This window comes from Molossus molossus, unplaced genomic scaffold, assembly GCF_014108415.1.
Source record: "Molossus molossus isolate mMolMol1 unplaced genomic scaffold, mMolMol1.p scaffold_m16_p_6, whole genome shotgun sequence".
Classification (NCBI taxonomy): domain Eukaryota; kingdom Metazoa; phylum Chordata; class Mammalia; order Chiroptera; family Molossidae; genus Molossus; species Molossus molossus.
Window position 1 is genome coordinate 10,464,524 of NW_023425399.1, and position 20,325 is coordinate 10,484,848.

At 39.2% G+C, this 20,325-nt stretch overlaps 1 protein-coding gene across 2 annotated transcripts in view; it reads right to left on the reverse strand.

Annotated features, from left to right (window-relative positions):
- The window catches only part of NCOA3 (nuclear receptor coactivator 3), a 117,390-nt gene that overhangs the window by 95,560 nt on the left and 1,505 nt on the right, over nt 1-20,325 (reverse strand). The window lies entirely within an intron of this gene.

Below are 20,325 nucleotides of genomic sequence, written 5' to 3' on the forward strand. Positions count from 1 at the left end.
TGAGGATTAAGAAAAAAAAAGAACAATGTTTCTACATGAGAATTCCTTAAATGCCCTGGCCAGTTTGGCTCAGCGGTTAGAGCATCGGCCTGCGGTCCGGAGAGACCCGGGTTCGGTTCCCGCTAAGGGCGCGTACTGCGGTTGCAGTTTGTCCCCGGCCCTGGTTGGTCGTGCGGGTGGCAGCCACTCGATGTGTCCCTTCACGTCGATGTTTCTCTCTCTCCCTTCCTCTCTCTCCCTCCCACTCTATCTGTACAAAAAATGGAAAAATATCCTCGGGTGAGGATAAAAAAAAGAAGAAAAAAAAAGAAAATTCCTTAAAGATCTTGTGTGTGCTCTGGAATCCTGGATGTATTACTGAAATTATTTTAAAAGTAGAAAGATTACGAACTGAAAGAGTAAAAGTAAAGCAAAGACAAAAGATGAAGAAAGCAAGTGCACCTATACAAGGTAGTAAAAGTGTAAGTAACACAGGAGATTTTAAAAAAGAATACCGATGTTAAATAAGGCTCCAAGGAAATATAATGCAAATAAAATAAAAGCGAGGGTGGGGGGACAAGAGATAAGCACACTTCACATCAGCATCAGCAAGTGGAAACGGCTTTAAATAAGTCTGAAAAACTATTTTAAAAAAATAAAAACCCAGCCCTGGTCAGTATGGCTCAACGGTTAGAGTGTCAGCCCTCAGACCAAAGAGTCACAGGTTCGATTCCAGTCAAGGGCACATACCTCCGTTGTGGTTAGGTCCCAGGTCAAGTGGGAAGCAACCATTCAATATGTCTCTCTCACATCGATGTCTGTCTGTCTCTTTCTCTCTCTCTCTCTTTCCTTCCCTCCCTCAAACTCTATTTGAAGATAAATGAAAAAATATCCTCAAATGAGGATTTAAAATAATAATAATAAATAAGAACCCAAAGCCCAAAAGTGTAACACCATTAAATAGAGAGGCAAGGAACCTCTACAACCTTCAGAATGTCAAAAGCATTCTAAAATCATAACACAGCCCCAGCCAGTTGGCTCAGTTGGTTGGAGTGTCATCCCATACACCAAAAAGATTGCACGTTCAATTCCCAGTCAGCGCACACACCTAGGTTTTCGGGTTCCACCCCCAGTTGGGCAAGTACAGGAGTCAACAGATCAATGTTTCTCTCTTACATCAATGTCTCTTTCTTTCTTTCTCTTTCTCTCTCTAAAATCAATAAACATTTCTCAGGTGAGGATTAAAAAATATCATTAAAATCGTATAACAATGTTATGTTCATACAGGGGGCATATTTGTATGTGTGTTATGTTGTCTGCACAAAAGCATTACGTGCCCTTCTGGGTAGAGACCTTTTCTCATTCATCTTTGTATCTCTACTCTACATGCTTCATTACTTAAAAAGATAAATAAGCCTTGGCCCTAGCTGAGTAGTTCAGTTAATGGTTAGAGCATCGTCCAGATACAACAAGGTTGAGGGTTCAACCTCCAGTCAGGACACATACAAGAAGTAACCAATGAATGCATAAATAAGTGGAACAACAAATTAATGTTTCTCTCACTCTCCCTCTCCCTCTCCCTTCCTCTCGCTTTCTAAAATCATTAAGTAAAAAATAAGCCTTCATAGTGCTTCAGAATTCAAGATAATACCTAACATTTTGTAGAAATAAAATGTACATAACACTTTCTTTTAGACGGAAAATAACCAAACAATTCACCCTCAAAAGATGCCAGTAAGCCAAAGCTAAGCTAGAGTAGGCATTTAAGGTTTTCTCATATCGTTCTCAATCCGGGGGATATACAATTAAACATTTACTAAATGCCCATAATGTACTCACAAAGTTATTAGTCCTTGAACAGATAAATTAATCCAACATGATCAAGTAAAAGGATGCTCACTACCTCGTTAGGAAGACTAATACTAGTAAAACAATTTGTTATATATAGCATCTTGTGGTGGGTACCAAGTGACTAGAAGCTTGGTGAAAGAATCACAAGTTCAAATGCACAGAAAAAACGTATCATAAAAGATATGGAACTGAATCTTGAATGGATAGTTTGACAAGAAAGAAAAATCAAACCAAAGGTTTCTAGTTGCTCAAGCCAAAAACTTTTGAGTCACCCTTGCTTCTTCCCTCCTCTCTTGTACCACCCCACCACCCCACAGAGCCCAACCTCACTAAAACCCTCACAAAATTCTGTTGGCTCTACCTTTAAAATATATACAGAATTTGACCACTTATCATCATCTCTGCTGCCAACATTATCTCATACCTAGATTACTGTAACAGCCTTATAATAGGTCTCCTTGCTTCTTGCCTTCTTATAGGCTACTTTTCACAAAGCAGCTAGAGAGATCTCATTAAAGTCTGCCAAATCCCTACAGTGCAGGAGCTGTGTGTGTGTGTGTGTGTGTGTGTGTGTGTGTGTTTGTACAAGCACAAAGGAAACAAGTGGGAAGACATATGCACACAAAATTCTCAATAATGGATGAGGTTACTGGTAATCTTTACTTGTTCTTTATTTTCTTTTTTTTTGTTTGTTTTTTTTTGTTTTGTTTTGTTTTGTTTTTATCCTCACCCAAGGACATTTTTCCATTTTTTGTTCAGGTAGAGTGGGGGGGGGGGAACAGAGAGAGAGAGAAACATCGATGTGAAAGGGACACATCGAGTGGCTGCCACCCGTACAACCGACCAGGGCTGGGGACAAACTGCAACCGAGGTACATGCCCTTAGCGGGAACCGAACCCGGGTCTCTCAGGACCACAGGCCGACGCTCTAACCGCTGAGCCAAACCGGCCAGGGCATGTTCTTTATTTTCTTTACTTGATTTCTTTATTTTCTCCTTTGTACTTTTCTGTATTTTCCAAATTAGCATCAATTAATTACTTTTATAATAAAATGCCTTCAATTGGAGGGGAAGAAAATCAATGATCATAAGATCTTTTTGGAATAACCAAAAATTAAAAACCTACAGTGGCCCAGCCAGTGTGGCTCAGAGGTTGAGAGTCGACCCATTCAGCAAGAGTCGCCAGTTCGATTCCCGATCAAGGCACATGCCCAGGTTGTGGGCCCAATCCCTAGTGAGGGACATGCAGGAGGCAGCCAATCAAAGTTCTCTCTCAACAATGTTTCTATCTCTTTCTCACTTTCCCTTCTTCTTTCTAAAAATCAATAAAGAAAAAATATTTTTTAATAAAACCTACAGTGGCTTGCCACTTTTCTCAAAGTAAAAGCTGAAGATGTTACAATTCCCTTCAAGGCTCTCAGATTTCTCTTACTACTTACTCCTTTGTTCACGGTGCTCCAGCACACTGATCACCCTTGCTATCCTTCAAACATACTAAGAATGCTCCTACCAAAGGGCCTTTGCACTAGCTGTTCCCCCGCCCTCCAATGTTCACAAGGCTTACTTCCTGGACTCTTTGCTCCAGTGTTATTTTCTCAGAGAAGGTTACCATGACTACCCACCTAAAATGTGAACTCCACAACACATACATGCATACATACATACACAAACACCAGTTTCCAGTAACCTTATGCAGTCTTGTTTGTTTGTTTGTTTTTTAATAGCCATACTGGTCACTGGTATATCCCCTGACGCATGGCTAGGACTCAATAAAACTGTTGAATAAATGAAAACATGGAGGCAAAAATGAAAGTTGAAGGATTTGAGAGGTTTGAGGATGTATGTGTTTTAGGAGTCAAAGACTAAAAGAAAACCAATCTGCCAGGAGCAGAAAACACTTGGAGAAAAAAACTTTGCAAAGGTAAAGAAGCAGCTTGGTTAACAGTGAGCAACTAGAAAAAGTAAGAGACTTAGAAGAAATTTTAGGCTGAGAAGAAAGGGATAAAATAGTTGGAGGTAGAGGAGGGCTGAGAAGAGGAAGTGCAAGGAAAGGATAGAAGAGTTATAGACACAGGAAAGGTCAAGAGAAAGGATGAGGCTACACAAGGGAAGACTTGATCACAGAGAAGGGGTGGAGGCCACTGTTACATCACAATGCTGTTCTTATTCAAATCTAAGACCTAACAGTGCTGGAAAAGATATACTTATGTATTAATATGCCTTTAGTCCCAAAATGTAAATGACTTACAAGTGTTAAAATATACAAAACGTGCCCTGGCCGGTTTGGCTCAACGGTTAGAGTGTCAGCCTGTGGTCCAGGGAGACCCGGGTTCGGTTCTCGCCAAGGGCACGTACCTCGGTTGCAGTTTGTCACCAGCCACTCGATGTGTCCCTTTCATGTCGATGTGTGTGTGTGTGTGTGTCTCTCTCTCCCACTCTATCTGAACAAAAAAAATGGAAAAATGTCCTCAGGTGAGGATTAAAAAAAAAAAGCATACAAAATGTGTCCAGCCAGTGTGGCTCAGTAGATAGAGCCTCATCCCATGGAGGTCCTGGTTCGATTCCCCAAGGCACAGGCCCGGATTATGAGCTCAATCCTCAGTAGGGGTTATGCAGGAGGCGGCTAATCGATGTTTCTCTCTCACATTGATGTTTCTTTCTCTCCCTTCCTCTCTCTCTAAAAAAGTAAAAATTTTTAAAAAATACAAAGATGTGTACACACATCGGTTGTATCACTATGAACACTCAAATTCCTCACTGGAGAAAGGCGTAAGAGTTTAAAAGGTTAATTCATAAAATCTGAATTTCTCTATTTCATTCCTTAATACCACTGTTAGGCATTAGCCATGAAAGAGATCAAACAAAATAGTTACAGTGTATTTATAATCTACTCTTGATCCTTCTGCTCTGTCAATTTATAGAACTGGGCAACCTGGACTTCCATTATTAGAAAACAGTACACTACTGTTTACCTTTAAATTTGAAACAACCAAACAAACAAATTAAAACTATCAATCTTTTTTTTTTAATCAACATTTTTTTTTTTTTCATTTTTTTGTTCAGATAGAACGGGAGGGGGAGAGAGAGAGAGAGAAACATCAATGTGAAAGGGACACATCTAGTGGCTGCCACCCGCATGACCAGACCAACCAGGGCCGGGGACAAACTGCAACCAAGGTACGTGCCCTTAGCGGGAACCGAACCCAGGTCTCTCTGGACTGCAGGCCGAGGCTTTAACCGCTGAGCCAAACTGGGCAGGGCAAAAACTATCATCTTAATATAAAGTCTACTAACCCTTTGAAAGATTAACATGCACCTGAAATAGAGGTTAAAATGTTTTTTTTGTGTGTTTTTTTTTATCCTCACCCGAGGACATTTTTCCATCTTTTGTACAGATAGAGTGGGAGGGAGAGAGAGGAAGGGAGAGGGAGAGAGAGAGAGAAACATCGACGTGAAGGGACACATCGAGTGGCTGCCACCCGCACGACCGACCAGGGCCGGGGACAAACTGCAACCGAAGTACGTGCCCTTAGCGGGAACCGAACCCGGGTCTCTCCGGACCGCAGGCCAACGCTCTAACCGCTGAGCCAAACTGGCCAGGGCTTAAAATGTTTCTTAAATCACACCAAACAGTGAGTTTATGCAAATCTTTTTAAAACTTTGTTTTAGCCCTGGCCGGTTTGGCTCAGCGGTTAGAGCGTTGGCCTGCGGTCTAGAGAGACCCGGGTTCGGTTCCCGCTAAGGGCACGTACTTCGGTTGCAGTTTGTCCCCGGCCCTGGTCGGTCGTGCGGGTGGCAGCCACTCGATGTGTCCCTTCACGTCGATGTTTCTCTCTCTCTCTCTCTCTCCCTCCCACTCTATCTGTACAAAAATTGCAAAAATGTCCTCGGGTGAGGATAAAAAAATTAAAAAAAAATTTTTAAAAAAAAACTTTGTTTTAATTTTCTGAGCACTCTTCAAGATAGTATAAAATCCTATAAAATAAAAATTTACACAGCACTGTCACTAAAAGAATGATTTCATATTTATATTCTTAGATGCATAACTCTACTGAAATTAAAATATCAAAATTAATTTGAAAACAGGAATTTTGGAATCAGAAGACGCTTAAATAATTTTGCAAGTTTAGTGTTATGACCACACTTTAGGCAGAGATGAAACAAACATACAGTACCTTAGATGTGCGAATTTATGAACTGCTCCCTAAAAGCTAGCCAGATGCCATTTTATCATAGATAAGGCAGCTTCAAATTCCGCCCAGAGTGCAACTGCAGTTGCACTGAATCCGGCAGTATAAGCATGCCTGCATGTTATTATAGGAAATAGTGGAAAATTTCACAGGCTGACATCCAGAATGTCTGCGGTTCTTTTTCATATTTCTTTCTTCCTGCAAAGCAGTTATTAGACCAGTAGTTGGATTTTTTTTTTTTAAGCTGGAAATTTCCACTGGTTTTTTAAACTAGCCTTCTTAAATGTAAACTGCAAAAATGTTCCAGAATTCCAGCATGACAGAAAGAATTCAGACAAAACAGAATGAAAATATATAACTTCAAATTAGGTGAGGGGACTGGTAAGTAAATTGAGATGAATATCTCTCTTTTTGAGCAAGAGTGTCCAGGAGAGATACTCAGGTGATTTAAAGTTACAATAATTTAATATAAATATTAAATGTGACAAATAGCACACTTGTCAAAATAGCACAAATGTGGAGGCATTAAAAAGCTAATACAACTCAGTAGGACAGTTAAGCATAAAAACCGTGAAAAGAGAAGACAGTAAAATATAGTTTGGTAAAAAAGAAATATATTCTATACCAATAGAAGTAAGCCATAAAGATTGGGTTTTTCAGTGAGGGTTAAAGAGAGAACAATAACAAAACATCACAGGTAAGATTCAGTTTTTAGCCCTGGCCAGGGTAACTCAGTTGGTTGGAGCATTGTCCCATGCACCAGAATGTCTTAGGTTCAATTCCCGGTCAGGGCCCATACCTAGGTTGTGGGTTCGATCCCTGGTCAGGGCACATACAGTAGACAACCAATCAATGTATCTCTCGCACATCAATTTCTATCTCTCTCTCTCTTCCCTTAATTGATACACTCAGATCAATTTTTTAAAAAAAGATTCCATTTTTAGATAGATCTTCAGCATATTTTCATTAGGATTATAACAGACCAATATAATTGATGTTTTCTATCTTAATTTGTAATAAATGTGGAAACAGACAAGACATTGATTCATTCTTATTAAAGAGAAAAAGATCAAGTTCCAAATAATTGAAATTAAAAATTACTTTTAACAGTTAAATAAAGTAAAAAATAATGATGTTTAAGAACTGATATGTTGTCCTGGCCGGTTTTGCTCAGAGGTTAGAGTGTCAACCTGTGGACTGAAGGATCCAGGGTTCAATTCTGGTCAAGGGCACATACCTGGGTTGCAGGTTCAATCCCTGGCCACGGTTGAGATCATGCAAGAGGCAACCAATTTTACTCTCTCTCTCCATCCCTCCCTTCCACTCTCTCAAAAATCAATGGAGCCCTGGCTGGTTTGGCTCAGCGGTTAGAGCGTCGGCCTGCGGTCCGGAGAGACCCGGGTTCGGTTCCCGCTAAGGGCATGTACCTCGGTTGCAGTTTGTCCCCGGCCCTGGTTGGGTCGTGTGGGTGGCAACCACTCGATGTGTCCCTTTCACGTCGATGTTTCTCTCTCTCTCTCTCCTTCTCCCTCTATCTGAACAAAATATCGAAAAATGTCCTCGGGTGAGGATAAAAAAAAAAAAAAAAAAAAATCAATGGAAAAAATATCCTCAGGTAAGAATTAACAACAAAAAAGAATTGATACGTTGCAGGATAACAATTTTAGTTTTTCTTTCCATTTATACAAATTAAGGAATGGAGTCTATAATACATATTTGCATAACTGTTATTCAAGCTTTAATACACTTAGTATCCCCCAAAATATACATATGACCAAGAACTTGAGCATCAGTAGGGACATCTCTGATCACCAATAAAGATATGTAAAACCATGCCCTGGGGCCAGGTAGCTCAGTTGGTTAGAGAGTCGTCCTGATTTGCCAAGGTTGTGGGCCCTGATCCCTGATCAGGGCACATACAAGAATCAACCAATTAATGTTATAAATAAGTGGAACCACACAGCAATGTTTCCTTCTCTCTCTCTCCCCCATTGCCCCCCTCTCTCTAAAATCAATCAATAAATAGTATTTTATTTATTAAAGCCTGACCATACCAAGTATGGTAAACACTGGAACTATCATACATTGCTGAGAGAATCATAAAATGGTACAACTGCTTTGAGAAACCAGTGGCAGTTTCTTAAAAACATTTTTTAAGATTTATTGACTTTTAGAGGGAGAGAGAAACATCCATGTAAGAGCTAAACATCAATAAGCTGCCTCCTGCATGCCCCCTATCAGGGATCAAGCCTACAACTCAAGCATGTGCCCTGAACAAGTATCAAATGGGCAACGTTTTGGTGCATGGGACGACGCCCAACCAAGCCACACCAACCACAGTAGTTTCTTAATTTTTTTTTTTTTTTTAATCCTCACCCAAGGACATTTTTCTATTTTTTGTCCAGGTAGAGTGGAAGGGAGAGAGAGGAAGAGAGTGTGAGAGAGAGAGAGAAACATCGACGTGAAAGGGACACATCGAGTGACTGCCACCAGCATGACCAACCAGGGCCAGGGACAAACTGCAACTGAGGTACGCGCCCTTAGAGGGAACCGAACCCGGGTCTCTCTGGACTGCAGGCTGACTCTCTAACCGCTAAGCCAAACCAGCCAGGGCTCTTAATATTTTTAAATGTTGAATATACACTTAGCATATAGCCCATCTATTCCATTCCAGGTACTTATTCAAGAGAAATAAAGTATATGTCCACATAAAGCCCTGTGCACAAATGTCAAAAAAGCTCTATTTTTGATAACCAAAAACAGAACACAACCCAAATGTTCACCAACAGATGAACAGATAAACAAACTGTGATATATCCATACACTGCAATCAATATTTCTTAAGCAATAAAAAGAAACTATTGCACCCTGGCCAGTTTGACTCAGTGGTTACAGCACCAGCCCACGGAACAAAGAGTCACGGGTTCGATTCCAGTCAAGGGCGCATACCTCAGCTGCAGTTCAGTTCCGTCCCTGGTCGGGGTCTTGAAGGAGGCAACCAATCAATGTGTGTGTCTCCCCCCCCCCCCCGCAACTCTATCTGAAGATAAATGGAAAGGTACCCACAGGTGAGGAATAAAAACAAAAAAAGGAAACTATTGCTATATACAACATGGATGAATCTCAAAATAACTATACTAAGTGAAAAAAGCCAGCCCCCCCTCCAAAAAAAAAGTACATATTGTTAATCCCATTTATATATAATTCTCACAAATACAAACTAATCGCCCAACCAGTGTGGCTCAGTGGTTGTGTCGACCTATGCACCAAGAGGTCATTGGTTCGATTCCTGGTCAGGGCACATGCCCAGGTTGTGGGCCAAATCCCCAGTGGGGTTCATGCGGGAGGCAGCCAATCGATATTCTCTTCCACTGATGTCTCTAACTCTCCCTTCCTCTCTCTCTAAAAATCGAAACAGGGAAAAAAAAAATTTTTTTTTAATACAAACTAATCTTTAATAACACAGGCAGATCAGTAATTACCTGAAGATGAGGATGGGATTGATTACAAAACGATATAAGGAACTTCTGACTGTAATAGATATTCCTATCATTGTAACTGTGGTGATGGGTTCACAGGTAGACACATATGTAAAAACTTAAACTGTACAATTTAAATATTATCTGTAACAAAATTAATTTTTTTAGAAAGAAAGCAAACTATAGTGACAAAAACTAAATCAGTGGTTGACTGAATACAAAACCCAGACAGAGACTGAATGCAAATAGGCAAGGAAACACTTCTGGGGTGATGGAAATGTTCTGTATCTTGACTGTGGTAGTATTTTTTTTTTTTTTAATCCTCACCCGAGGATATTTTTCCATTTTTTTTTTTTTTTTTTTTTTGTACAGATAGAGTGGGAGGGAGAGAGAGGAAGGGAGAGAGAGAGAGAAACATCAACGTGAAGGGACACATCGAGTGGCTGCCACCCGCACGACCAAACAGGGCCGGGGACAAACTGCAACCGAAGTACGTGCCCTTAGCGGGAACCGAACCAGGGTCTCTGGGGATCGCAGGCCGACGCTCTAACCGCTGAGCCAAACCGGCCAGGGCTTGAGTTTTGACAAATGTAAACCGTGTGTTAATACTACCACAGTCAAGCCCTGGCCGGTTTGGCTCAGCGGTTAGAGCGTCGGCCTGAGGTCCGGAGAGACCTGGGTTCGGTTCCCGCTAGGGACACGTACCTCAGTTGCAGTTTGTCCCCGGCCCTAGTTAGGGTGGCAACTACTCGATGTGTCCCTTTCGCGTCAATGTTTCTCTCTCTCTCTCTCCCTCCCACTCTATCTGAACAAAATATCAAAAAATGTCCTCGGGTGAGGATAAAAGAAAAAAAAACTCAAACTGCACACTTCAATTAAAATGACTGGATTTTATAGTAAGTATATTATACCTCAATAAAGGAGATTTCTAAAAACACAAAGAAAGCATACCCAAATATAGGTATGATATAGGTACTTTTTAGATATCTTTACATTCAAAAGGAACAAATATATATAGTCATAACATATTGTAGTCTACCACCTCGTTAATCTATGCTACCAATTTTATATCCTGATTGGTGTTTTTATATTCTAACTGGTATTTTTTTAATGTTTTCATTGATTTTTTGAGAGCGAGAGAAAGAAAAAAACATTGATGTGAGAGAAAATTCAATCAGCTGCCTCCCGCATGTTCCCTGCTGGGGATGGAGCCTGAAACCTGAACATGTGCACTAACAGTGTATCAAACCATAACCTCTCAGTCCATGGGGCAACGCTCAATCCACTGAGCCACACTGGCGGGGCTCTAACTGGTATTTTTATTTTGCATTTAAAATTTTTTTATTTTAATATTAAAGCCCTGGCCGGTTTGGCTCAGCGGTTGGAGCATAGGGCTGCGGTCCAGAGAGACCTGGGTTCGGTTTCCGCTGGGGGCACATTCCTCGGTTGCAGTTTGTCCACAGCCCTGGTTGGGTCATGCAGGTGGCAGCCACTCAATGTGTCCTTTTCACATTGATGGTTCTCGCTCTCTCTCTCTCTCCCCCCCTCCCATTCTATCTGAACAAAAAATGGAAAAAATGTCCTCAGGTGAGGATAAAAAAATATATATATTAAAAAAAAAAAGAAACCATAGAAGTACTAGAAGAAATACATGAAAGAGATTTTTAAATTTAACAGATCAAAAAATGTGATACCACAGTAAGTTCTTCAGATGAAGGTAACAGGCACTGCCATACTTTGCTAGTGGATTTGTTGATATAATCTCTATAGAGAGCCAGGTGCATGTCTAAAAAATTTTTATTTTCAATTTTTTAATCACATTTTTATTGATTTTTAGAAAGAGAAGAGGGGAGAGAGAAGGGGAAGAGAGAAAAAAGAGAGAAACATCAATTAGCTGCCTCTCCCCACACACCTCAACTGGGCATCAAACTACAACCTAGGTATGTGCCCTGGCCAAGAATCAAACTTGCAACCTTTTGGCATAAGAGACAATGCTCCAACCAACTGAGTAACCCAGCCAGGGCTCTACAAAATTTTTAAATTCATAATCTTTAATCTAGCATTCTACTTCCAGAAATTTTTATTTACTTTTTAACAAAACATAGGAACAAAGAAATATGTATAAGGATATTCACTTACAGCTTTGTTTGTAATAATATGACACTGGATTCAATCCCCAGCCCCAGTCGGGGTCATGAGGGAGGCAACTAATCGATGTCTCTCTCTCACACTGATTTTTTTTTTCTCTCTCTCTCTCTCCCTCCCCCTCTCCTCCTTCCCTCCCTCTCTCTCTTCCACTCTAGGAATCGGTGGGGGATATGTGTGTGTGTGTGTGTAATATATATATAAAATACTGGATAAATTATGATATTGATCCATACAACAGAGTGCTGTTTAACAATTAGAAAGAACATAGTAGCTACAAAAACATTATGAGACCTCTCCAAGATCATTTAAAAAGTACGTATAGTCTGGCCCTGGCCCATAGGCTCAGTTGATAGGAGCATCATCCAGTACAATGAAAGGTATAGGGTTCAATTCTTCTAGATCACAGCACATACCTAGGCTGCAGGTTCAATCCCTCACCCCAGTCAGGGCACATACAAGAGGCAACTGAATCAATGTTTCTCTCTTGCATCAACGTTTCTTTCCCTTTTTCTCCTTCCCGCCCTCACTCCCTCAAAAAAATAAAAATAGCCCCGGCCAATTTGGCTCAGCAGCTGGAGCATCAGCCTGTGGACCAGAGAGTCCTGGGTTCAGTTGCCGCTAGGGGCACGTACCAAAAAATAATAATAAAAAAAATAAAAATAAAGAGGGAGGGAAAGAGAATAGGACAAAAAGAAACTGAAGAAAGAGACATAATCATATATAAAGAATATCCTCCAACAGCCCGGCCAGTGTGGCTCAGTGGTTGAGCGACGACCCATGCACCAAAAGGTCGCAGGTTCGGTTCCCGGTCAGGGTACATGCCTGGGTTGGGGGTCAAATCCCCAGTGGGGGGCATGCAGGAGGCGGCCAATCGATGTTCTGTCACTGATGAATGTTCTCTGTCATCAATCGATGTTCTCTCTCTCTAAAAAAAAAAGAAAAAAAGTAAAAAAAATCAATATTAAGAAAAAAAAATTTTTTTAGAGAGAAAAAAGAATATCCTCCAACGGTAATAGCCTTTGGGAAGGGTATCTATAAATACGAAAGACCTGGGGTACCAGGAGCCTTACCTTTTTTCTTTTATTTATTTCTCACCTGAGGATACTTTTCTATTGATCATCAGATAGAGTGGGAGGGAGGAAGAGACAGAGAAAAACATCGATATGACAGAGCCACATCAACTAGTTGCCTCCTGCACGACCCGACCAGGGCCGGGAACAAACCACAACCAAAGTACGTGCCCTGGACTGGAATCGAACCCACAACTCATTGGTCTATGGGCAGATGCTCTAACTGCTGAGCCAAACCGGCCAGGGCCTTTACTTTTTCACGGTATACCTTTTTGTATTAGTTCTACTCTACCATGTTTATACCTTCTTTTCGATTTAAAAAACAGTAATTTATAATTTTTTACTATTATTATTACAGAGTAAAAGATGTGGGAAAGAGCCCTGGCCGATTTGGCTCAGCAGTTAGAGCGTCTGCCCTCTGACCAAAAGTCACAGGTTCAATTCCAAATTCGGTCAAGGGCACATACCTCAGTTGCCATTCCTCGCGGACCCTGTAAGGGGCTGTGCGGGAGGCAACCAGCTGATGTGTCCCTCTCACTTGATGTTTCCCTCTCTCCCTTCCTCCCACTATCTGTATATAAATGGAAAAATATCCTCGGGTAAGAATTAAAAACAAACAAAAAACAAAAACGATGTGGGAAAGAGAAGATTAGAAGCAACAATTAATTCCCTTTAGATCTATTGCATTGCCTCCATTAAGTTTTCCTTAACAATCCCATTTGAAAATGACCTTATTCCTCTGAACTTCCAAACCACTTATTTATATTGCTACAACTGTGTTTTTTTCAATTATATGTATTTTTCAACTAGATTATAAGCTCCTAGATCACAAAAGGATTTTAATGCCCACAATGTTTTGCACAATTCCTTGAAGAACAGTGGTAATGAATAAAAACATTTGCACAACTTACAGGATTGTCCAGTCCTAGGGCAATTGGGAAATATGAATGTATTCTAAGGCCCAAACATGATTTATCTGGGACAACTCTGAGGGAAACACAGGTCCCAATCAAATCCATAGGACTCTAATTTTGTCTCAATTTCTAGGTAGAAAAATTAACTTGAAAGTTGAGCTCTAGAAACTTTCACATCCAAACACCAAGAATTTTGGGGTACCTAAAATAAATATAATTCAAAAAATAATATAGGATTTTAAAAGCTTATAGAAGGAATGCTCCCTACCTCAAAGAACAGACAATTTGAATCTGCCCTACTAATCAATAAATACTGACTACTATACATATGAAGAGATAATTACAATTCATATCGGGCAACAAGAATATTTTCAGTTGTGGTTTAGAAAATTTAAATTAAACAGGATCTGAGCTGGACCTTAATGACTAGACAAGATAACAAGGGAGAAGAAGCAGAAAAAATTAGCATGACTAAAACCAGGGGCAACAAAAATGGGAAAGATTGATTTAAAAAGACTATGATGAGTTGAATATTAGATTAAGGAATTTAGATTGTACTCTGAAGCTTTTCAAGCAAAAATATGTGATCAGCCCTGGTCAGTTTGGCTCAGCGGTTAGAGCATCAGCCTGCAGTCCAGAGATACCCGGGTTCGGTTCCCGCTAAGGGCTCGTACCTCAGTTGCAGTTTGTCCCCAGCCCTGGTTGGGTAGTGCGAGTGGCAGCCACTCGATGTGTCTCTTTCACATCGATGTTTCTCTCTCTCTCTCCCTCTCTCCCCCTCCCACTCTATCTGAACAAAAAATGGAAACATGTCTTCGGCTGAGGATAAAAAAAAAAGAAAAAAAAATCCTGCATCCCTATCACCTGGTCAGAGGTAGTTCCTTTTTCTCTCTGCACTTCTCCAGGATCTTTAATAGGCAAAATATTCTGCCCTGTACTGAAGTGATGTGAGCACTTGATTGTGTACACTTGGAGGTCAAAACATTTTTAACTCTTACAGTCCTTACATAGTAAAAGCTTAATAAACATTAAGTATGGCCCTGGCCAGTTTGGCTCAGCAGTTGGAGTGTCAACCTGCGGTCCTGAGATACCCGGGTTCAGTCCCCGCTAAGGGCATGTACTTCAGTTGCGGTTTGTCCCCGGCCCTGGTTAGTTGTGCGGATGGCAGCCACTCAATGTGTCCCTTTCAGGTCGATGTTTCTCTCTCTCTCTTTGTTCCTCTCTCTCCCTCCCACTCTACCTGAACAAAAATGAAAAAATGTCCTCAGGTGAGGATAAAAAAAAACAAAAAAAACATTAAGTATGTATGTGTATGGGGGAGTTGGCAACAACCAAGCAGTAGCAAATTAAAGAGGCCCCATGGCTAGAGAATGGTGGTATGAAAAGACAGTTTGAAAAGTCACATGTGGGAGCTATTTTGTACTCTCGTAGGAAAAAGAGGGGAAGACTGAAGGTTATTGGTGAAAGTTCACAATTTCAGCTTTGCCTAATTTGGGATTAATACACCTAAGGCTGCCACCATTCTAGATATGACTGTGCACTTTGAAAGCAACTTCCTGAATTCATTTTATTGATCCCTGAAATAATTCTTAAAACTCAATATAGTAATAAATCCTGTCTTATTATATGATAAAGATATCCTTCAATGGATGCAACATGCGTGTGGAGTTATTTTTCTCACTGGTAAAGTTAAAATTTTCCTAGATGCAATCAAATACTTGTTCTGACAGCAAGGGAGCCAACTACCTTGGCTGGGATAAAAGTATGATCATAAAACACAACCACTAGGCAGGTAAAAAAAAAGGAATGAAATTAACTTGGATGGAGCAGAGAGTGTGTAGACTAGGGACACAATTTGGTGAAGAGAACACTGGGTAATCCTTAAAACATTTTCAAATAAAGTTGCCAAATTTCAATCTGGAAACAAAATCAAGCTGATATAGCTACTCTACAGAGTGACTTAAATTTAGTAATAATTTCACTGATGACAGCTTTACTGAGAGTAAAGAAAATATTACTTCACTTTCTTAAACCAGAAGATTGAAAATTCTCTCTCTCTCTCTCTAGCACACACATTTCTGCAGCTCATAGGATATATTATGGTGAAGTCAGCAGCTTAAAGTCATCCTGTCCCCAAACTCAGAATTCTGTATCTTCACACCATCATCCAGTATAAAAAGCTTAATCCATTTCATGTTTGACCAATAAAATATAAATAAAAATTCTGCACATCTAATATAAAAAACCCTGAAAGACAGCATACTCCACTCCTTTGTTTTATAAATCTAAAAACTGATTTGCACAAACCTTACTGTACAAGTTCACAAATGATTCTCAACTCTTCACTTCTTCACTAAGTATTACTTTCAAAATAACACGTTAACAAATAATATTGATTGGTTAACAAAGGAGGAAAACATTCAAAGGTTTTCATGTGTAGATTTTTTGTTGTTTTAAAACTGAGTATATGATCACACTGCTCTTTCCACCAACGACAATAACAATTAACTCTCATTTATAAAAATGTCAGTTTAAGACATTTAGATTACAATAAACATTTCCTCTCAAAGTAAAAATAATTTGGTTTTAGATTTCACTTAAACAGAAAAGCAAAGAATATTTACTCCAAAGGTCCCCTCACCTTTTTTTGTTAAACCTTTTCTTCCCCTTCCCCAGGCTTTCTTCTCTTTTGTACTCAAGTTCTCAAGTGCTTAAGATGGAGGAACAATACCACAATACAACTGCAGGCTTCCTGCCTACTAGTCAGTCATTATTCTTAAGACTTGAGAACTTTCAAAACACTGTTTGGTTGTTTGAAATTCCCTCTTTCAGATTTTCCCTCCTTTGTGGAACATATATTTAAAAGAATGACTTCAAAAATGTCTTGCTGCACCCAATCAAAACTCTCTACACAAAATAAAAATGCTAGCCTTAGATATGAAGGTAAGCTGTACATGCCTGAAGTCTGGCAAAACCAATCTAAAAGTACAGACAGAAAGAATATATTTCTGGCCAAACAAAAATACAGTATCTTTTCATATGCATATTAACCCTGTTTCTGAAAATGTTCATATTTATATAGAAATATCATAAAGACTATAATAGTATCACCACTTTCTTTTCTATTTTAACAACATATAAAGATCTAAAGGTCTCAAACTACATTGGGCTAAATAGAAAGGACTACCATTAATTATTACTGACAAAGGAAAGTTCATACTAAAATGAAGTACATTCATTTATTTTAAAAAGTTGTCAGGGCAGAAAAAATTACCAACAGTCGTCACCTGGAAACCTGGGGAAATTCCCAATTCCTTTGACCACACTTTGATGGTGGCAGTAGTACTTACTAATAAACTTATTTGGTTGTTAAGAAAAACCAATGGAACTATTAAATTGGAGGAAGAGGGTATATAAATTATCTGCCCAGCTCCACATGGGTTCCTTCTTTTTTAAAGGAGAAACACATTGGTTGAAACTGTTACAATAAATAAAAATTTTCCCACATCTCTAACAAAAACAAAAAGATTAATTTACTTTAAACAGTGTTGAATAAAACTCAATCCCAGTACAACAAAATAATTTAGCTACTCCCCTGGAGTTTGTTATAATGGGATTTAACCTGTACACTCAACATTCAATTAACCATGAGGCTTATCCTAATTGAGGATTATGCTGACTTCTGCAGTCCTTTCCCATCTATCCATCTACCACTCCAACTCAGCTGCCATAGCTACCAAAAGCAAAGCCCCAGGGAACAGTAGATTATCCACTACTATGTGATACCCAGGCCAATATTCCCTTTTCATCATGATGTGGATGAAGAGTTAAATTCAGTAATGTAGGCATCTAGTCTCCAAAAAGTGAAGCTTCATAACCCTCAGAGCCTCTAATCAAGGAAATTAAACATTTAAGAATACCTTCATAGGTGACCAGCAGACATAAAAAAAAAAAATTATACTCTTTCCTAGAACTTAGCAATAAAAAAATATTAACAGAAAAGAAAAAATAGGATACAGGTGATCCTAATGAAAAATAGGGACAAGGACAAACAGAAAAGACTAGTTCCTTTGCTCTTAGAAAGTTCTTTGAAATGGGTAAAGTCTGTGTGCCTATTAGGTCAAACTTCTTTCCTTTGCCTCTAGACCACAAAGTTTACTACAGTTAGTTAAAATAAACCTTTATTACTGCCCCCTGTAAACTGACCTAGGTTGATAAAATCTACCAAACTGAGTTAATGCTGACAAAGTTGGGAACTGGCAGCACGTAGTCTAAGAAGATTATCCAGTTTGTGGATAAAACCAGCCTCCTGGACTGCATGTCTTTGGTTCTATTCCTGCTGTGTGTCTTCTGGCCATTTTCCTCTTCATTTAACACCTCTCCACCAGAAGGTAGGAAAGGGAGAAGCGATTAAATGTAAGTCAATCCCATCATCTGTTAGGGGGCTGAAAATAAGGTTAGGCTGGGGATAAATTGCATCCTTAACCCAAAATAATCTTCTCCCAGAAACCCTGTCAGAAAACCAAATGGGCCAAATTACCTAGCAAACATTAACAAAGTGAAGAAATAAGCCTCACTACAATAGAGCACCTCCTCCCCACTTTAACCGTGCAATGTTCATTTTGTAATCCCTTCCCCCACCCCAAAAAACACTCAAAATGGAAGAAAATGCCTACTTTTTACTGCAGCACTCAATCTCAATGCTCTTCCTAAAGATCTAAACTGATAGTCACCCATTTCTTTCATCTGAATTATGATGAAAAAGAAAAGTTAACATACATTTCCAACACTAATTTTCTGCTCCTAGAGTTTTAACCACTCAATAATGCAAATAGGGACTATTCTTCACTATGAAGTATAATAAATTCAAACCACACTGGGACTGGTACTCTCTGGTTTAACCTATGAGAAACTGCAGTACCTCTGTAAGCATGATTAAAAGAGTAATAACTGTATTAAATTGTGTTGACAAATAACTGCAGACTATATTCATTCCAAACTTTCAACAAATTAAAAGTTTTAAAAAGTAGTCCTACATCCTCTGGACAAGGCTTGAAATTATACAGCTTTAAAAAAATGCAAAAATAAAATAAACCAAAAAAACCCTAAAACCAGTTATTCCAATACCAATTAAGGATAGGATAACAGTAGGGATTTTTTTTATCTTACCCTATTGTCCAAACTAAGTAAGAAATATATTTTTTTTTAATCCTCACCTGAAGACATTTTTTCCATTTTTTGTTCAGATAGAGCGGGAGGGAGAGAGGAAGGAAAAGAGAGAGAGAGAGAGAGAGAAACATCGATGTGAAAGGGACACATCGAGTGGTTGCCACCCACACGACCAACCAGGGCCGGGGACAAACTGCCCTTAGCAGAAACCGAACCCGGGTCTCTCTGGACCGCAGGCCGACGCTCTAACCGCTGAGCCAAACCGGCCAGGGCAAAGTAAGAATTTTTAAATCATTTTTTTTAAAAGACTTCTCAAAAACAAAGTAGTCTTCAAGTTAAAAAGTACTATTCTAAAATCATACTGCTAATGCACAAAAGACTTAATTTAAAATATATATAACTTTAGTATGTACCTGACATAGTAAGGAAGTTTATTTCAAAAGACCAGTGAAGACTGCATTAGTAAGTAACCACTTCAAGAACTACTAACTTATTTACATGTCTCCTAGAAAAGGAATCCAGGGTCCAACAGTACATTCATTCCTTACTGAAAGAATTCTAACTTATTTGCTTAGGGGGTGGGAGGTGATTTATAGAAATAATTCTTCTACCAGGAAGGAAAATGCACAGTATACTCACTTTCAAAATACAGTGAAATTATTTAATATAATCCTTAATACTTTAAGCTCTAATATCATTGATTTTTTTTTTAAAGAGTTGTCACAGTGTTGGTAAATTCAAAACCACCATTCTAAAACATAAAAATAGAAATCCTGTTAATTATGCCGAAATCCTGTTAATTATGCCGGAGTTGTTTTGCATTTTCAACGCCTCTGTAGCTAAAGAATATTTTGATAGAAACATTTCCTATAACTGCTCTAGAAACATGACAGCTTCCCACTTAGTCCACAATCCTCACATCCAAAATGTACTTCTATATGCCAAAAGCTGCCATATGCTTTATTTTAATGCTGATTGAACAATTAAGTCATTTCTATCGATACATAAAATACCCCTATAATTTAGGATCACAGGCAATCTAGATTGCTGCTCATTTAAATGCAGAACCTGAAGCAACCTCCAGTGACAGGAGCTATGGTGTTCAATATCATTTTACATGTTAGAGAGGCTTCGTCTTACATACAAACAATGAACCCAGCAGGGTTCTTCATCCTCAAGCCACAGAGATTGTTATTTCTTTAAGGGTGTTAGTAGATAAGGCAACATAAGCACTAAGTTCTAATAGCTATCAACATTTTTTTTTTTTAAGACTGTAAAAAGAAAACAGCATTCCCACCCCTTTTCCTTTTCTCCCGTTCATTTTATTTCCCTGCTTTTGGTATTCAACAGGGGTGTGTTCTGAATAAAAATCTTAAAATAATTATCCCAAAGACCAAGGATACTCTAGAAACCAGGAATAGTCGTTGCCTCCTAGGAGTGGGGCATTGGAGGGGTTAGAGTGGGAGAGAGACTCATTTTATAATGTTTTGTGCCTTTCCGGGTGGGTATCCTATCTGATATAACCTA